This window comes from Olea europaea, unplaced genomic scaffold (assembly GCF_002742605.1).
Source record: "Olea europaea var. sylvestris unplaced genomic scaffold, O_europaea_v1 scaffold409, whole genome shotgun sequence".
Taxonomy (NCBI): domain Eukaryota; kingdom Viridiplantae; phylum Streptophyta; class Magnoliopsida; order Lamiales; family Oleaceae; genus Olea; species Olea europaea.
In genome coordinates, this window is record NW_019260595.1 from 333,064 (window position 1) to 351,829 (window position 18,766).

General features: G+C 33.2%; 1 pseudogene; it reads left to right on the plus strand.

The window, feature by feature from the left end:
• Positions 1 to 804: 804 nt before the first annotated feature.
• On the plus strand, positions 805 to 18,426 carry LOC111387571 (annotated as a pseudogene).
• The last annotated feature ends 340 nt before the right edge of the window (positions 18,427 to 18,766 follow it).

Consider the following 18,766-nt stretch of genomic DNA (forward strand, 5'->3'; position numbering starts at 1 on the left):
CGGCACGGCACGAGCACGTGCCCGTGTCCGAGTCCGGTCCGGTGCGGGTACAGGTGGACCTTTACACTATATTAACTTTTTGGACAAAATTTATTTAAAATTTTGGGCCAAATTGTAAATAATCAAATTCTTGGGTACAATATGAAATTTAAATTTTGGCTTATTCGGGGTGTTTTATTTTCTTTTAACAGTCGATTGTTTACCGACCAAACAATCGACTATTTACCGACCAAACAGTCGACTGTTAGTCGACTGTTAACCGACTTAACAGACAGGACTTTTAAGAACAACATGTCTGTTCGAATTTTTGAGGCTTTTCTGAAAGGTGATGACTGTTCGAATGGCCACGAACAAGTCTGTAAATAGCCAGCCTTTCTACCAGAAAATTTACACCATTTTCATTGCAAACTTTCTGTGCTTTAAATCTCATTTCCCTCTCTCTCGTTCTGATATTGTCTCGAAGTAAAACACACTTCGTTAAGTTCGTTGGAACTCCTGTAGACTGCAGTGTTGCTTCTGTAGGAGACGAAAATTCGTTCTATCCTGGGAAACGATTGCTGGACGCCTTTAGCACCATTGAAGGCAGCAAATTCGTTTTAAGAAAATATTGTGAAGTCGGTGGGCTCGAATTACAATTTTGGATCCTGTTGATCAATTCTTACATTCAGGTGATTCTGTCGAATTGATTTCGAAGGAGTAACTTCAACTTCTAGAAACAACAATCTTAAAACGAATTTTGTTTTCTATTATTATTTTGTTTCTGCTTCTACTCCTTACCGTTGATCTTCTAATTGTGTATTAGAAATGGCAACTTCTGGTACCACACTCCCGAATACGACCGGGGAAAAATCAGAAAAGTTTAATGGGTCAAATTTCAAGCGTTGGCAACAAAAAATACTTTTTTATCTGACGACGTTAAATCTGGCTAAATTTCTCAAAGAAGATGCGCCTTCATATACTGAGCAAGACAGTGATGCTGAAAAATTGGCTGCGATTGATGCATGGAAGCATTCTGACTTCTTATGCAGAAATTATGTACTGAATGGATTGGATAAAATATTATATAATGTGTACTACAATGCTAAGTCCGCAAAAGAACTGTGGGAATCTTTGGACACAAAGTACAAAACCGAAGATGTCGGCACGAAGAAATTCATTGTCGGTCGTTTTTTGGATTATAAAATGGTTGACAACAAGACTGTCATATCCCAAGTTCAAGAATTTCAGATCATACTTAGCGACATCCATGCCAAAGGAATGAAACTAAGTGAATCATTCCAAGTCGCTGCACTAATTGAGAAATTACCACCTTCATGGAAGGATTTCAAGAATTACCTAAAGCACAAGTGGAAGGAAATGAAACTTGAAAATATCATTGTCTGATTGAGAATAGAAGAAGACAATCGCAAAACTGAAAAAAGGAATGGCGCATCCAATTTTATGGAATCAAAAGCCAACTTGTAGAAGGAGGTTTCAAGACAAGCAAAAAGAGGAAGCACAATGGGGAAGGACAAATTGGTTCTTCAAAAACTGCTAAAAAGTTTAAAGGCAACTGTTACAATTGTGGCAAGGCAGGACATCAATCCAAGGATTGTCGAAAGCCAAAAAATGTGAAGGGAAAAACTAACCAGGCCAATGTAACAGAACATGAGAACCTCACTGATAAGGTACAAGACATGAATCTTTCTGCGGTCGTCTCTGAATGCAACTTAATGGAAACACTAAGGAGTGGTGGGTAGATACTGGAGCTACTCGTCACATATGCTCAAACCGTTGGATGTTCTCCACCTACAAAGCAATGGATCATGATGAACGTCTCTACATGGGAAACTCGTCATCTTCCAAGGTAGAAGGACATGGGAAGATAGTGCTGAAAATGACAAGTGGAAAAGAGCTCACTCTGAATGATGTTCTTCATGTGCCCGATATTAGGAAAAACTTGGTATCTGGTTCTCTACTAAGTAAGAACGGGTTTAAACTAGTATTTGTCTTGGACAAATTTGTACTCTCAAAGAATAAAATGTTTGTAGGAAAAGGCTACCTGAATGAGGGGCTCTTTAAATTGAATGTAATGACTGTTGTACCTCCAATTATGAATAAGAATACATCTCCTTCTTACTTGCTTGAGTCATTTAACATTTGGCATGAACGATTAGGACATACAAATTATAACACTTTACGTAGTCTAATCAAATTAGATGTATTACCAAAGTGTGATTTAAATCCTAATCACAAATGCGATATATGTGTAGAAGCCAAAATGTCACGTCTACCTTTTTGCTCTGTTGAAAGAAGTACCGAACCCCTAGATTTAATTCACACCGACATATGTGATTTAAAATTTGTTCAAATTAGGGGAGGTAATAAGTACTTTATCACTTTTATCGATGATTGTACTCGATATTCCTATGTGTATTTGCTCAAAAGCAAAGACGAAACAATTGAAGTGTTTAAACACTACAAGTTAGAAGTTGAAAATCAACTTAGCAAAAAGATTAAGGCCATAAGAAGTGATAGAGGTGGTGAATATGATTCACCATTTGAGAAATTCTGCTCGGAACACGGAATTATTTATCAAACTACCGCGCCTTATTCTCCTCAATCTAATGGTATTGCTGAACGTAAGAATCGAACGTTAAAGGAGATGATGAATGCTATGTTAATAAGTTCTGGATTACCGCAGAACTTGTGGGGGAAGCCTTGCTTTCTGCCAACTATATTCTTAACAAACTACCACATCGAAAAACGCAAAAGATACCTTATGAAGTATGGAAAGGTCACAAACCTAATTATAAATACTTGAAGGTATGGGGATGTTTGGCTAAGGTAGCAATTCCTAAACCTAAAAGGGTTAAGATAGGACCTAAAACCATTGATTGTGTATTCATTGGTTATGTCTACTATAGTAATGCATACAGATTTATGGTATATAAGTTTGAAATACCTGATATGCATGTTAATACAATTATTGAATCAAGGGATGCTACATTTTTCGANTCGATACCTATTCTCCTGTGACAAGAATCACATCCATACGTATGCTTATTGCAATAGCAGCTTTGAATGGTTTGGATATACATTAAATGGATGTTAAAACGGCATTTTTGAATGGGGAATTGGATGAAAAAATTTATATGGAACAACCTGAAGGATTTGTGGCCTCAGGACAAAAAAAGAAAGTATGCCGACTTGTTAAATCATTATATGGATTAAAGCAAGCTCCTAAGAAATGGCATAAAAAATTTGATATGGTTATGATGTCAAATGGTTTCAAAATTAACAAGTATAACAAATGTGTTTATGTCAGGAACACTCCAAATGGGTATGTCATGGTATGTTTATATGTAGATGACATGTTGATTATGGGTAACAATGATACCATAATTCAAACTACAAAAAGTATGCTAACAAGTAAATTTGAAATGAAGGATTTAGGTGTGGCCGATGTTATATTATGAATTAAAATTTCTAGAATATCTGATGGTCTCATATTGTCTCAATCACACTGCATTGAGAAGATTCTTGATAAATTCGAGAAACATAATATTATTCCTATGAAAACACCTATGGATGTTAGTATGCATCTTGTTTCCAATACTGGTGATAGTAAGTCTCAATTGGAATACTCTCGTATCATTGGTAGTTTAATGTATGTCATGAATTGCACTCGACCTGATGTTGCCTATTCAATTAGTAGATTAAGTCGATATACAAGTAATCCAAGCACTGATCATTGGAAGGCTATTGTTAGAGTTTTAGGGTATTTAAAACATACCCAAAATTTTGGATTGCACTATTCGAGATATCCAGCAGTACTTGAAGGATACTGTGATGCAAATTGGATATCAGATACTAAAGACTGCAAATCAACAAGTGGATATGTCTTTACACTTGGAGGTGCTACAATATCATGGAAATCTTCAAAACAGACATGTATAGCTAGATCAACAATGAAATCTGAATTCATTGCATTAGACAAAGCCGGAGAAGAAGCCGAATGGTTACGAAACTTTCTAGAAGATATTCCTTGTTGGATAAAACATGTGCCTGCTATATGTATCCATTGCGATAGTCAATCAGCAATTGGAAGGGCACAAAATGCAATGTACAACGGTAAATCTCGACATATACGTTGTAGACACAATACTGTTAGACAATTGCTCTCTACAGGCATTATCTTTATAGAGTATGTGAAATCAAAAGAGAATATTACAGATCCGCTAACTAAAAGTTTAACAAGAAAGAAAGTCGAAAGTTCATCGAAGGGGATGGGATTAAAACTAATAAAATAATCAAAAGTTTCCATGGTGGCAACCCAACCTAGTTGAGTAGAGATCCCAGGATCTAGGTTCAATGGGACAACCGAACTGTGAAAAACTTAGTATGCACTGGGAAGATTTTACTTCTACCCATTCCTATGATGAGCCAGTGCCCAGCTGCAGCGAAATAGGTTAAGATACGCTTTTAATGATTTCTATATCTTGATTTGTTCAAGTGTAGTATAACAGAATACTCTTTATGGAAATCACCTATGTGAGTGAGAAGAGGCCGCTTTTAAGAGAATTAGGTAAAGTTGAATTCTCTAAAAACCACTCATGAACCAGGAGGTGTCCAAGGCCAAAATGGACACAAACGTGAGAACCAACTGTGTTCGAAGAAAACTGTGTGATTTCTATTGTCTAGGTTTCCATAAATGGTTGACTGTTCAAAGCAACTTGCTACTGATTGGCTAAGGAAATCCGATAGATTTTACTAGGGAAAGTTCAAAGTCATTGACTACTTATCCCGATGTAGTCTTCTTCAATTTTTTCTTTGAAAAACATATCAGATGTTATTGTTTGGAATAAGGCCAACATATTTCATTCATGTGAGGGGATTGTTGGAAAAAATGGTTATGAAATGGGTCAACTTTGAGCCCAAATTTCAGTGGGATCCACCTTTTAATTAATATGGGACCTAGCATATTCACGCTCTCCTCCGCGAAATGATTAACGTGATATATTTATTTATTGAAAACCATTTAAAATTGAATGAAATATTAAGTGTTAAAGTAACCCACATAAACTAAGTACTATGGAAGAATTTGAATTTTCAAACACTTATCCCACATAGGAAAGTTAGGAAACTTTGGTGTGGTTTATAAGGTGGAAGTTTGGAATTGAGTTTGGGCCCCAAGGGGTACCAATAGTTTTTGGAAGGGGGAAGACCTATATCCTATTGGGTTCGGTCATAAAGCCACACGCGCGCGCTGCCGCGGCGGTCCGACTGGCCGGCCGGCTCGGCTTGGCAAGACACGAGCACGTGCCCGTGCCCATGTCCGTGTCCGAGTCCGGTCCGGTTTAATGCGGGTATGGGTACGGGTGGACCTTTACACTATATTAACTTTTTGGACAAAATTTATTTAAAATTTTGGGCCAAATTGTAAATAATCAAATTCTTGGGTACAATATTAAATTTAAATTTTGGCTTATTCCGGGTGTTTTATTTTCTTTTAACAGTTGACTATTTCGACTGTTTACCGACCAAACAGTCGACTGTTAACCGACTTAATAGACACGACTTTGAAGAACAACATGTCTGTTCGGATTTTTGAGGTTTGTCTGAAAGGTGATGACTGTTCGAATGGCCACGAACAAGTCTATAAATGGCTAGCCTTTTTATCAAAAAATTTACACCATTTTCATTGCAAACTTTCTGTGCTTTGAATCTCATTTCCCTCTCTCTCGTTCTGATATTGTCTTGAAGTAAAACACACTTCGTTGAGTTCATTGGAATTCCTGCAGACTGCAGTGCTGCTTCCGTAGGAGACGAAAATTCGTTCTATCTTGTGAAACGATTGCTGGACGTCTTTAGCACCATTAAAGGTAGCAAATTCATTTTAAGGAAATATCGTGAAGTCGGTAGGCTCGAATTACAATTTTGGATCCTGTTGATCAACTCTTGCATTCAGGTGATTCTGTCGGATTGTTTTCGAAGGAGTAACTTCAAACTCTAGAAACAACAATAATTAATATTTATATGTCGAACATTCACACTACACTATCTATTTTAAGATTTTGAAAATGATAATATTTAATAATCATAGAATAATTTTCAAGACAATTAGTTTTTAAATATTTTAAAGATGTACAAAAACCCATTATTTTCGTATGTTTGTTTTCAAACCAATCTTTTATAAAATTTTAATCTTGAATAGAAGACATATTTAGTGTTGCATTAAGAATGAGGCTAAGTTATAAACGATATATATATATATATATATATATATAATGAGGCTAAGTTATAAACGATATATATATATATATATATATATATATGGTGAAAGGTGATTTTAGTTAAATTTCGTTATTAATTGAATTATATCTCGAGGAAATTACCCTGATAGCCTCAATCATGAACCATGGCACTAGTAGTAGACAATAGCAATTGCATCAATTCATTCATTAAAGAGAAATTTTTGCATGCTAATTTTTAAAAATAGACTCTCTACTAATGAACTCTTAAAGAAGCATAATCTAAAACCACAATATTTGAACTTATCTATTACATGAATTTCGACCCCGTGAGAATCTGACTGCCTTCATAGGCTAGCACAAGTCTGATCGCCGATAACTTTTCAATCAATGCCCAGCATTTCGCTTGTCATTCTTGACCAGCAAAAATTGGTTCAAGGTTTATAAGCATTAAGCGGCTAGTCAACCCAGACCAACATAAAAGTTAATTGGTCGGCTCCATGGCTCCATGCTAGCAATGCCATTTGTATATCATTATGTACATGAAGGAATTCAGATAGCTAATATGGAAAAGAAAAATATTATAATAATCGAGTTTCTTTTATTTTTGTCTCTTTTTCTCTCTCTTTCATATCATCTATTTGTACACAATTATATATAAATAGCATTACTTGACCCGTGGATAGGGTCTAGAGGCCCATCACCCCTAGCAGAGAATAGGGTGGGCCTGCTACAGCCAAGCCCAACCTCATTTTTACAAACAATTATGTGATGTTCCCTCTTTGATTATTAATAGGATCGAACCAGATATTTTGGGATTTTTAAATCAACTTCAAATATGGGGCCTATGAATATTTTTAACAAATATATAATAATAAAAAAGTGATTTTTTACCGAGTAAAAAAATAAATTAGTGTTTTATAAGCAAAGGTACATTTGAAAAACAACAATCAATCATTTTTCTATAGTTTAACACTTCAATTACCTTTTTTTATCTCCGATAAATAATTTCTAACAATTTGTAACTCAGAAAATCACAACTGCACATCAATGCAAAATCCTTGTCGACCTTAAAAATTCTTTGAACTTCTATTTAAGTTCTTTTTATGAATAATACGATTTTAATAAAATATAGATTCAACTTCCATTTAAGCAGCAACTTCTTTAGCAATATATTGTCAAATTCAAATTTAATTTTTCTATATGTTCAAAAAGAGTAAAAAAAAGTGCTTTCAATGAACCAATAACAAAATAAATAGACATGCCAATGCTTTACAATATTTTATTTACTTTATTAATAGCAAACAATATATTATATCAATAACTATGTTAAACAAGAACTCAAAATGCATAATGTCGGATGATAAACTTTTAACATTTCTAAATGTCTTAGGGTCTTTTATGTTTCCATCAAGTATTTTAAAGCGGATTTTACTTCTTGCACTGGAAATCTTACTGTTATATATATATAATTTTAAAAGATTTAACCTTTATACAAAAATTAGTAATGTTGCAAGGTGACATATCTGATCAATTTTATACTTTAATACTAAAATTGAAAAACAAGAAAATTTTGAAAAATACCATAAAAAATTTATACAAGACGACATAAAAAATCAAAGCCAAAAAAGTCAGACTTTTCAGTATTTTGTCAAATGTAAGTTAGAGAATTTGCATAGGGTTGAATTTAAGGATGAGAAATTAATGATGACTAAACAAGTAGAGAAAATAAAATAAAAGCATAAAGGTCATGTAATCAAAAGAAATGTCAAAGAGATAAAAGATAAAAAGAAGAGCAAGCCTGAAAACAAGAAAAAATAAAATAAAATAAAATAAAATGGAAAGTACGAATGTAATTTTTTTTTTCCGGCCCCTCTCTAAGATGGGGCTTTAGGAAAGCCTAGAGGTGTTGACGAGCTTAAACTCGATACTCGGGCTCGACTTGAGCATTTTTTGGCCCGAGTGGAGTGAAACCGAGCAAAAGCTCGGCCAAAAATCGAGATTCAAGTCAAGCCGGCTTGATTTTTTTTCAATGTGGCAGCTAGCACGTTGCCTTTGTAAAAGGCAGCCTTGAAGGCAGCTGTTGCTCTTTCTTTTTTTTTTCTGTTGGCTCGAGCTCGGCCCGATTCTCTAAGATGGGGCTCAGCTCGAGTCTCGAACTGGGTCGGTTTAGGCTTTTTTCAGGCTGAACCACGAGCGATCTAAGCTGGCAAGCCAATTTTCCATCCTTAGACGAGCCTACCTCGCCTATAGTTAGAGTCATCATTAATTATCAAGATTTCTATCGTATCGTGTAGCATGTCAGCTCGATATTCATAGATCTTGCAACATGCATGCCTTCCTTTTTATAGATTTTCTGTGTCTTCAATAGTAAAGGCCTCACAATGTTCAAGATAAATTTTTCTAGAAAACTTGGAATCACTATCGAGAATAAAACTTGGCCGTTACAAAAATGAATCTTTCGACGAGTGGGGAAAGTGATTTAACCACAGGACATCATTTGGCTTTGATGGGATTCCTTGATCATATTTCACAGTTATGATAATGGCATGAGTAGAACCCAAAGAGAAATATATCCAAGTTAACTGAAATATTTTAGAGGTCCTCTTCGATTTTATAGAGTAATTATCTTCATGTATTTATTGTTAGAGTTAACAAGGTTAAAACAATATGAGCTTCTCCTTCCTTGGGCCGATACTTGGCTCAATTGATGAAGCCCAAGACAAGGTTAAAATCTAGGTTTAAATGTTAATTGCAGCCGGTTTATTCTTTTACTCGATGGAAGTCAAACTCTAAACAAATTAATCTCCAGTGTTACTTTTATTTTTAATGATTTCAGAGCATATTTCATTTTTAATATTTGCAAAACAAGACTATATACACTCATGAATTCAACTGCGCCTGTGAAGAGAATAGTCAATCTCAATTTGACAATTAAATCAAACTTATTCAGAAATATTTTTACCAAAGGTAGCAAATGTGACCACCAAAAATCTTGTTATTGGAAATTAGGAGTGTTTATGGGCTCGACCCAATTAACTTGACCTACTTTCAATATATAGACTTGGGTCTTGGTTTGAGTGAGAATTATTACATTATACACACACGGTTCTTCCTGGAGAGAAAAGTGGCTGCCTTTGGTTCTTCTTCATCCTCTAGCTGCCTTTTGCGATCGCCTCTTCCTCTTCTCTCTATCGATGTCAGACGTCGACTCTGCAGTCCCCATTCGACGCCTCCAGCAACTGCCATTTTCTCACTGCCTTTCTTTTTAAAAAAACCAGGGGTACTTTTAATAAGGGTCAAGTCAAAATGCCATTTTTTCACTTGAACAAAAAAAATTTGCTAATCATCAAAATGACCTTTTGTTGAATAAAAGATAAAAATATCATTAAGTAATTTATACAATTACAAAGATAGAATTTTGTTTAAAAAGACAAAAATATCCTTTAAGTTACAAATTAAAAAACCAAACATTTTTCACTTTATATTTAACTAATTTATTTAATTATTTTTTAAAACACTTACTTCAATAAAAAAAATTAATATTTAATTTAATTTCTACTTAAAATATTCACAAAAATAAATGAAAATGAAATTAAAAAAAAAAAAAAGGATCCAGGCCAAGTTCAGATCCTGACTGTCCGGACGCCTTGATCCAACCTGCCTGACTTTTCCGGATCATCCGTAACAGACGGTCAATTTTTTTTTGCCCCCACACTTCCTACCTTTTATCTAATTATTTTCTACTATTTTAATTCGTAATGCAAATATGACATTAGCATGTATCACAATTCGTTACTTCAGTGAATTTCAGACGAATGAAATTGATGAATGGGAATGGAAATGAACGAGTGAAGGAAATGTGGTTGCTGCTATTTTGATAACAAGGAGTACATCGTTTACAGAAATATTTTAGGGTTATAAAAAAAATCACGAAACTGCAAATCGAACTGAAATCATTGAGTTGAAACCATTGGTTCGAGTTCACGTGGACCCGTGATTTTTCCATCAAACCGAACCAAACCATTTCAAACCGTTGGTTGAGGTTTTGATATTCAAAAGCCGCACAAAATCGAACCGAATGGTTTTTAAATTTTTTAATTAAAACGTTAATTTTATTAACTTAAAATTTTTACAGTTTTCACTTTTTAGAAAAAAAATATCAATTTAGCAATACAAATTACAATCAGCATATTGAAATAATCATAGAAAGTAAATGAGGTTTATCAATATTGGCCTATCGTTTAACAAGTTCACAATACATGTCCTCACCCGATATTTAAACAATAATCCAAATCATAATTCAACAAACTACATTGGCAAATCACGTCTAAAGTTTTAGAAGCCTCAATATAAACTTTCATTTCTTTAACATTTGACGCTTGTCTGCCACTTTTGAACGAATCGCTAGTCGCCTTTACATGTTAATCTGCTAATTTCTACTTGAATTGTCTCTTTCTCTATTTTCTTTTGGCAAGTCTCAGATTCTCATTCAAACTATTTTTTCATTGTTCTTTCTTTTATTTATTATTTTTGAAACTTATTATACACTTATGAGTTGTAGTTTAGTTAGAAAAATGACTGCTTGTATGCCTAAATAATTAATGAACTTGTTTGTGATTTGAAAAGAAAGAAAGACAAAGCGTATTGATTGTGTGAAAATGTTAAAATTCCCTAATTGGTATTACTATCTTCTACATTCATAAAGTAATTAGAGAATGAAATTCGGTAATTCCTAATAAGCCGAAACTCTATCAATCTTTGTACATCTAAACATTATTCTCGAGATAGTTGCTACTCACCATGATCTCACTGTTATAGAATTTGTTAATAGGATCGTAATCAAATATAGACACAAAATTTTATCACTTTATTTAATTATTTATTTAATCACTTATTCAAATAGAAAATTAATATTTAGTTTAATTTCTTCTTTAAATATATCATTGATTAATTATTTTAATTGGTTACGTATATTATTTATTTAATATTTAATTACCTGTTTTAATTATTTATTTAATCTCTGTAATTAGAGACGCCGAGAACCTTGCATTTGTGACTAATCGGGGGCAGTCAATAATAAATAGTATAGTTGAAGTTTTTTTTCCAGAATCACATCATGGTTATTGTATGTATCATATATAAGGCAACATAAAAACTAATTACCGGGACAATGGCATCGTTGCATTGTTTAGGAAAACCGCAGATGCTTACTGCTTTGAAGAGTTTGATAAGTTCATCGACAAATTAAAACATAAATCACATGGTGCATGGGAATATCTAACAAAGATGGAAGTCGAAAATTGGGCAATGATACATTTTTCATGACATCTATACAATATGATGACGTCGAACAATGTGGAGTCGCTCAATGCATTATTCAAGAATACCAAAATTATATTTCCTCTACCAAATGAAGCTGAGTGGAAAGATCCTGATTACATTGTAACACTTAATAATTTGTTACCACCTGAAGTTCGACCGCGTACTCCTAGACATAGACGTACGTCTATAATCCTATCTACCGTAGAGTTTCCTCGATCACGTAGGTACTTAAATAAAAATTAACTTGACGAATGTGTAATATCTATTTAAATCGTATGTACTATCTGTTTATAGTATGCTATTGATTTTCCCAATTTTCTTTATTTATAGTGTGTTATTGATTACATGAAAATTGACCCGATGGATATGTAATATCTACTTAAATCGTATGTACTCTTTATTTATAGTATGATACTGATTTCCTCAATTTTCTTTAGGTAATTAAGAGTAATTAGTTATTTATTATACAATTACATAAAAACTAAAGTATTACAAACGTTTTTTAAAAAAAAATGCTTACATTTTAAATTATTACAAATACGGATCGCAATATACATAAAAGAACGCTTACATTTTAAAAAATGCTTACATTTTAAAATTTCACAACTGCATATCACAATGTACATAAAATAATGCTTACATTTAAAAAAAAAAAATACAATAAACTACCTATCACAATTATATGCATACAAGTCGGACGCTAGTTTCATCCTCCAATTGTTAATGTGTGTTTGGTTTATCATCTCTACACCACATCCGATGCTAAAAATTCAATGTGTTTCAATGCAAAGACTCCACAATCGCCCCGAGTCCGATGTTAAAAATTCAATGTACCTTACTTAATTATCATTTTAATCAATTATTTGTATAAAAAATTAATATTTAATTTAATTTCTTATTTAGACTAATTACCATATAAAGGACAACATGAAGATTAAGTACCGAGGCAGTGATATCGTTGCATTGTTTAGGAAAGACAAAGAAGCTTACAACTTTGAAGAGTTTGATACGTTCATGGACGAAATAGAACATAAATGCACGGTCATTAATTGTCTTAATTAGTTATGTACATTATTTATTTATTATTTAATTACTTTTCTAAATTATTTATTCAATCACTTAATTAAATAAAAATTTAATATTTAATTTAATTTCTTATTTAGATATTTCATTAATTAATTATCTTAATTTGTTATGTATATTATGCATTTGAAATTTAATTATTTTATTTAATTATTTATATAATCACTTATTTAAATAAAAGAATTAATATTTATTTTAATTTCTTATTTAAATATTTCATTAATTAATTATATATTCTTTATTTAATATTTAATTACTTTGTTTAATTATTTATTTAATCACTTAATTAAATAAAAAATTAACATTTAATTTAATTTCTTATTTAGATATTTCATTTATAAATTATCTTAATTGATTGTGTATATTATGTATTTAATATTTCATTACCTTATTTTATTATTATTTTAATCACTTATTTGAATTAAAAATTATTTTTTAAATATTAATTAATTATTCAAAAATTTTAGTAATTAATTATCTTAAATTGGTTATGTATATTATTAGTAATTAATATTTAATTACTTATTTAAATAAAAACATTATATCATAATGTACAAGTGGTCTAACATTATTGAAGAGTTGAAAAATAATTTTTTCAATTCTCCACTCGTGGAATTCCACATGTACATTATGGATATCCTTATGAATTAGTACATGTAGAATTATCCAATATTTAATTTGATTTCTCATTTGAATATTTCTTTATTAATTACTGTAGTTGGTTATGTATATTTAATTACTTTATTTAATTATTTATTTTAAACTCTTACTGAAATAAAAAATTATTATTTAATTTACTTTTTTTTTTGAAATATTTCATTGATTAATAATCTTAATTAGTTGTGTATATTATGTATTTAATATTTCATCACCTTATTTAATTATTATTTTAATCACTTATATGAATAAAAAATTAATTTTTAAATATTAACTAATTATTTAAATATTTCAATAATCAATTATCTTAAATTAGCTATGTATATTATTAGTAATTAATATTTAATTACTTATTTAAATAAAAACATTATATCATAATGTACAAATAGCACAACATTATTCGAGAGTTGAAAAATAATTTTTCCAATCCTCCTCTCATGGAATTCCACATGTACATTATTGACATCCTTATGAATTAGTACATGTAAAATTATCTAATATTTAATTTGATTTCTTGTTTAAATATTTCTTTAATAATTATCTTAATTGGTTACTTTATTTAATTATTTATTTTAAACACTTACTCAAATAAAAATTTATTATTTAATGTCCTTTTTTTTGAAATATTTCATTAATTAATAATCTTAGTTGGTTATTTATATTATTTATTTAATATTTAATTGCTTTATTTAATTATTTATTTTAAACACTTACTTAAATTAAAATTTTAATATTTAATTTAGTTTCTTCTTTAAACATTTCTTTAATTAATTTTCTTAATTGGTTATGTATATTTAATTACTTTATTTTAAACACTTACTACAACAACAAAAATTAATATTTAATTTAATTTCTTCTTAAAATATTCACAAAAATAAATGAAAAAGAAATTAAAAAAATCCGGGCCTCAAAAAATGGGGGCCTGGACGTCCGGATCCGATGAGTCTAGATCAGGAGATGGCGATGGGGCTGCCTGAAAACTCCATTTCCGATGAGTTCCGTCCAATTTTTTCACTTTTTTTAACCATTTTAAATTCAAATTCAACTTTTTCTTCTATTTTAACTATAAAAATTTGAATTAAACTCTTATAACATACTCAAACCCTAAACATTCAAATTCTTACATGTGTTAGACCTCAATGGTGAGTAAATTATAAAGTAACAAATTTAATCTGTGAGAAATGACGATATTCGACAATGGTGTGAGATTTTTCTTTTTTTTTTCTCTTCTCTTAGTTTTCTCTTTCTTTCCTATTCCCCTCTCTTATTTGGGGGTATTTTCGACCCTTTGGTATTGTTTACATTTTCAGTTTTTATTTATTTATTATTTTTTTTTATGGGAGTTTTTTTGTTCAAAGGCTATCGTGGAAAGATGGTGGGGTCAACTGGCCATCTTCCACTATTTTCTCCTGGTTTGAGTGAGAATTATTACATTACACACACACAGTTCTTCCTGCAGAAGAAAGTGGCTGCCTTTGGTTCTTCTTCATCCTCTAACTGCCTTTTGTGAGTGCATCTTCCTCTTTTCTCTAAGTTAGACGTCGGCTCTGCAATCTCTGTCCAACGCCTACAATGGCTGCCATTTTCTCACTTCCTTTCAGAACTTCTTCGCTGCAGCTTGACTAGCTGTTCTTTAGACAATTTCTTAGGCGATTCCTTCATGGTTGGAAGTGAGATTCTTGGTTCAATCTTGTGTGGCATTGCTTTGTGGTCTTAGGTTGTGAATCTGAGTCCTGTAACTCCACCTATTGCTACAATCTTGATTTTGATAGGGAAGTTTCATCCTTGCAATTTACAGTGATTTAATTACTTGTTATTCAATTGATTAGAGCTAACTTTGTGTTGATTGTTTTCAATTGAAGGTTACATTAACTCCAAAAATTGTGAAGTATTGAATTCCACCACGCATGTAAATATTAATTTTGTTGACCCCATTTTTGGTAGTGATCACATGGACAATAGATGTCGAGGCTCACTTACATCCATGCAAGCAAATTTCAACACGTTTTGACAGGAGATTTAGATGGAGAAGGGTGACGTTTTTGGACGTGAGAGATGATCTATGAAGCAAGACAAAAATGTTCAAGCATCGACAATACGATAAAAGATGAATCGCAAACAAACAATCACAAACAATTCCACCAAAATAGAAGTAATATAAACTTAGCAAATAAATATGGAATAAGTAAGAGAAAAGATTGAGTGTGGTTACTACTATATAAAGTTGCATCATTTTAAATATTAAAAGAGTTTCTATTTATAGAGTTTGAGCTGATGTAGTAGCCATTGAATCAGGACCAAGTGCCCTCATCTTATTAATCGAGGTCTTACATCACTTTCTGCAATACATTTAATATATTGACAACGGCTCAGACGCTCTACACCCTAAGCTGACAATTCTGACATTAACTAATATAAATGTTACATCAATCATTCTTAGAGATACTCTACAAAAACCTTGGAAGACAGCAGGCGTCTCGACTTAAGAGAGGGCTTTGGACGGGGGAGGTAGTAGTTTGATAGAAGAGTTTCGAAACAATGAGATAGTGTTTCAGTAGAAAGGCTTGTGAACAATGAGATAGTGCCTAGGCGGCTAGCTTCTTTACGTTGATCAATTGGGTCTTCGTTCACTATCAAATATTCTCTCGTAGCTCCCAATAGGAGCTTTGAATTATGAGACGTACGATAGTCCCCTAAGTCTAAGCATGATTATTAACCAAAACATAAAGTCTAATTGTGAATATTTAAATGAGAATTAGAATTTAAAAATTGGAGCTATTAATCAAGGTGCCTATTGAGGCCAATTTTCGAAGCTGGGATTTTTGGAACAGTCGAGGTCCATTTATCCGAGGTTGTTTGCTTGTACATTTGTAAAGCCTCCTGAAGCCATGCAAGCTGAGGCTAAGGCGGTATAAGTTGTCATTTTGCTGAAGTTGTAGTGAATTAATTTTGGAGAGGCATATTCTTGGAACCGTTAGAAACACAAGATATCCTTAATTATTACGCTAAAATAATTTCTCTCGTACATTTTCAAGAAAAGGCAGCTGACGCATTTACGTTTTAATATACACAACCATCATTGTATTCAATGAGCAATGATTTTAGTTGCTTTTAGCTCGCATGATTTGGACACTCTGATCTGGACTATAGGAGACAAAGCGGCAAATGTGGTGTATAGTTCAGATTAACCCTGAAATGAACGGTTGAATGGTTCAAATCCATATCCAATGGCTAGGATTGATGACCTCTTACTATAAAATGCTACAGTTTTGGCAAAGATCACTTTACCTTAGCAAATCATAGCGTTCAAAATCCTTAAAAACTATCACACATTTTCGCTTTTTACTTTGCTACTTTTTTTTTCGGTTCTTTTGTTTGATTTAGTAAGTATTTCAAACTTTTATTTCTTTTGATGGCATCTTCACACTCTGTTGGGGGATTTAGATGCAAGCCAAGTTGCTTCTGAGATGGGGGTCACCATAACCAATACTTTTGACCTTGTCAAAGCCATTAGGACTGGGTAGAGTGCTTTACCTCTTAGGGAAGATCGTGTAGCTAACAAGATGGGTTGGGGACTGCCAAAATTCCTTCCATTGTAACTGCATCCTACCTAGTAAACTTTAGGTAAAAGTACTGCATTTCGTATAACATAGAACATCTAGCCCCATCTCCTAAAGAGCAAGCCTGTTTTCTTAGGCAAGGGTGCGTCGTTGTTAGTGAGTTTCTTCTAAAGATAGGACTTCATCTACCTCTTCACTCCTTCTTTAGAGCCATTTTTAGGTTGTACGGACCAGCTCCCAGCTAGTTCATTTCAAATTCTTGTGCCCAACTAGTAGGGACCCACTTTACGCGGAAGGAGATCTCCATTGGCGAGAACATGCCCCTTCACATCTTTCAGACCATTTTCCAACCTAGGGTCTTGGGAAAGGGGGAAGGGATGGCACTCTCTTTGTCGATGGGGATCACATTATCCATTCATCAAAGGCTTTCCCTACTCCATCAAAGGATGGAAGGAGACTTGATTCTAAGTAAGATGGCAATGGCAAATGTGTGAGAGAGACATAGTTCCCCACGTGACAGCTCCGACCTCTTACTCAAAAGCTAAGTGAATGTTATGTTGATTCGATTCTAACCTCTTTTCTTCTTTCACAGGGCAAGTTGATCGTTTCGATCTAAGCCGAGTTGAGTTAGGAGTTATAAAGGACATCTACCTCTATCCCTTATCTTCAAGAGAGTTTAAACGTTTGATTATCTCCAAAAGATTCTTCGAGGTTAGTTCTACTTAATGGCCTGAAGAAGTAGTCTCACCTTTCAATATGGTTTTTACTTTTTGGTTGTAGATTTATTCTGACCTTTCTTTCATTTTTGCAAAAAATTTAGAAAAGATGAGGCATCCCATACTTGACATGGCTATATACTTGCTACCGCCTCCATGTCAGAAGGAAAGGGTTGAAGCCCTCATCTGTTGCAGCGAAACAAGTGAGGGACCAAATAGAGAAGATCAGTAAAGAGGCTGTTGGTAAAAAGAGAGAGATGCGATCCCCTGCAAAAGATAAGGGAAATGATAAAGTGGAAGAGGTCACCAAGAAAAGTACAAGTTCTCTTCTACTGGAGAAGGTGGGGCAATGGTGAGCCCACCACCTTACTCCAAAGTCCCGATTGGGAAAAAGTTGATGAATGTTTCTATTGCTGCGTCTAACAGAGATAGAAGAGGCCCACTGTTGTGGAGCCCCCAAGGTAAGAACCTTCAAAGAGGGCAAGGACTTCAAGTGAATCAACTATTTCTAACATAAGTCCTGGTCCCAAACTCTTAGTCCCTATACGAAGAGATGAGCTAGCTTTGGAGGTTCTATCAATGCTCCTTCCAGAGGTCCAAACTGTAACCTCTACATTTCATAAATTCTGGATGGATTGATAGCAAACCTTCGTGGGGACTAGGGACTCGATGGACATCTTCGCCACCGTGGTGAGCCAAACGATGATGACATTTGAAGTTGCCAGAAAGGTTAAAGCCCTCTTTATAAACCTTGAAAATAAGAATAAGGAATTTGCCAACAAGACCTCCCAAACTGAGGAGGCAGTCGAAAGGCCAAAGTTGATGCTATGGCATCCAGAAGCAGCAGGTTAAAGAGTTTGTAAAACTCACATCTACCTTATTAGAGATTGAAAATTTAAAAATGGAAGTCCACTTGTCCCAAAGTGAAGTGACTTCCATGACCAATCAAGTGGAGACATTTGATGTCCATCAAAAGTTGGCTATTGAGGCCTAGGAGAGGTCGAATAAGAAAAAAGTTGCATTGAAGCAGCAGATGGGGAGCTCAACTCCAAAATATTTGGTCTGACGAAGGAGGTAGAGATGGTGAGGAAAAAAGCTGAATCTGCTGGGAATGATGCTGTGAAGCAGTACATTACCACCTTCCACTTAATGGAGGCATGTGAAAGCTTTGCAAAGTATTGGTGGAGGTATG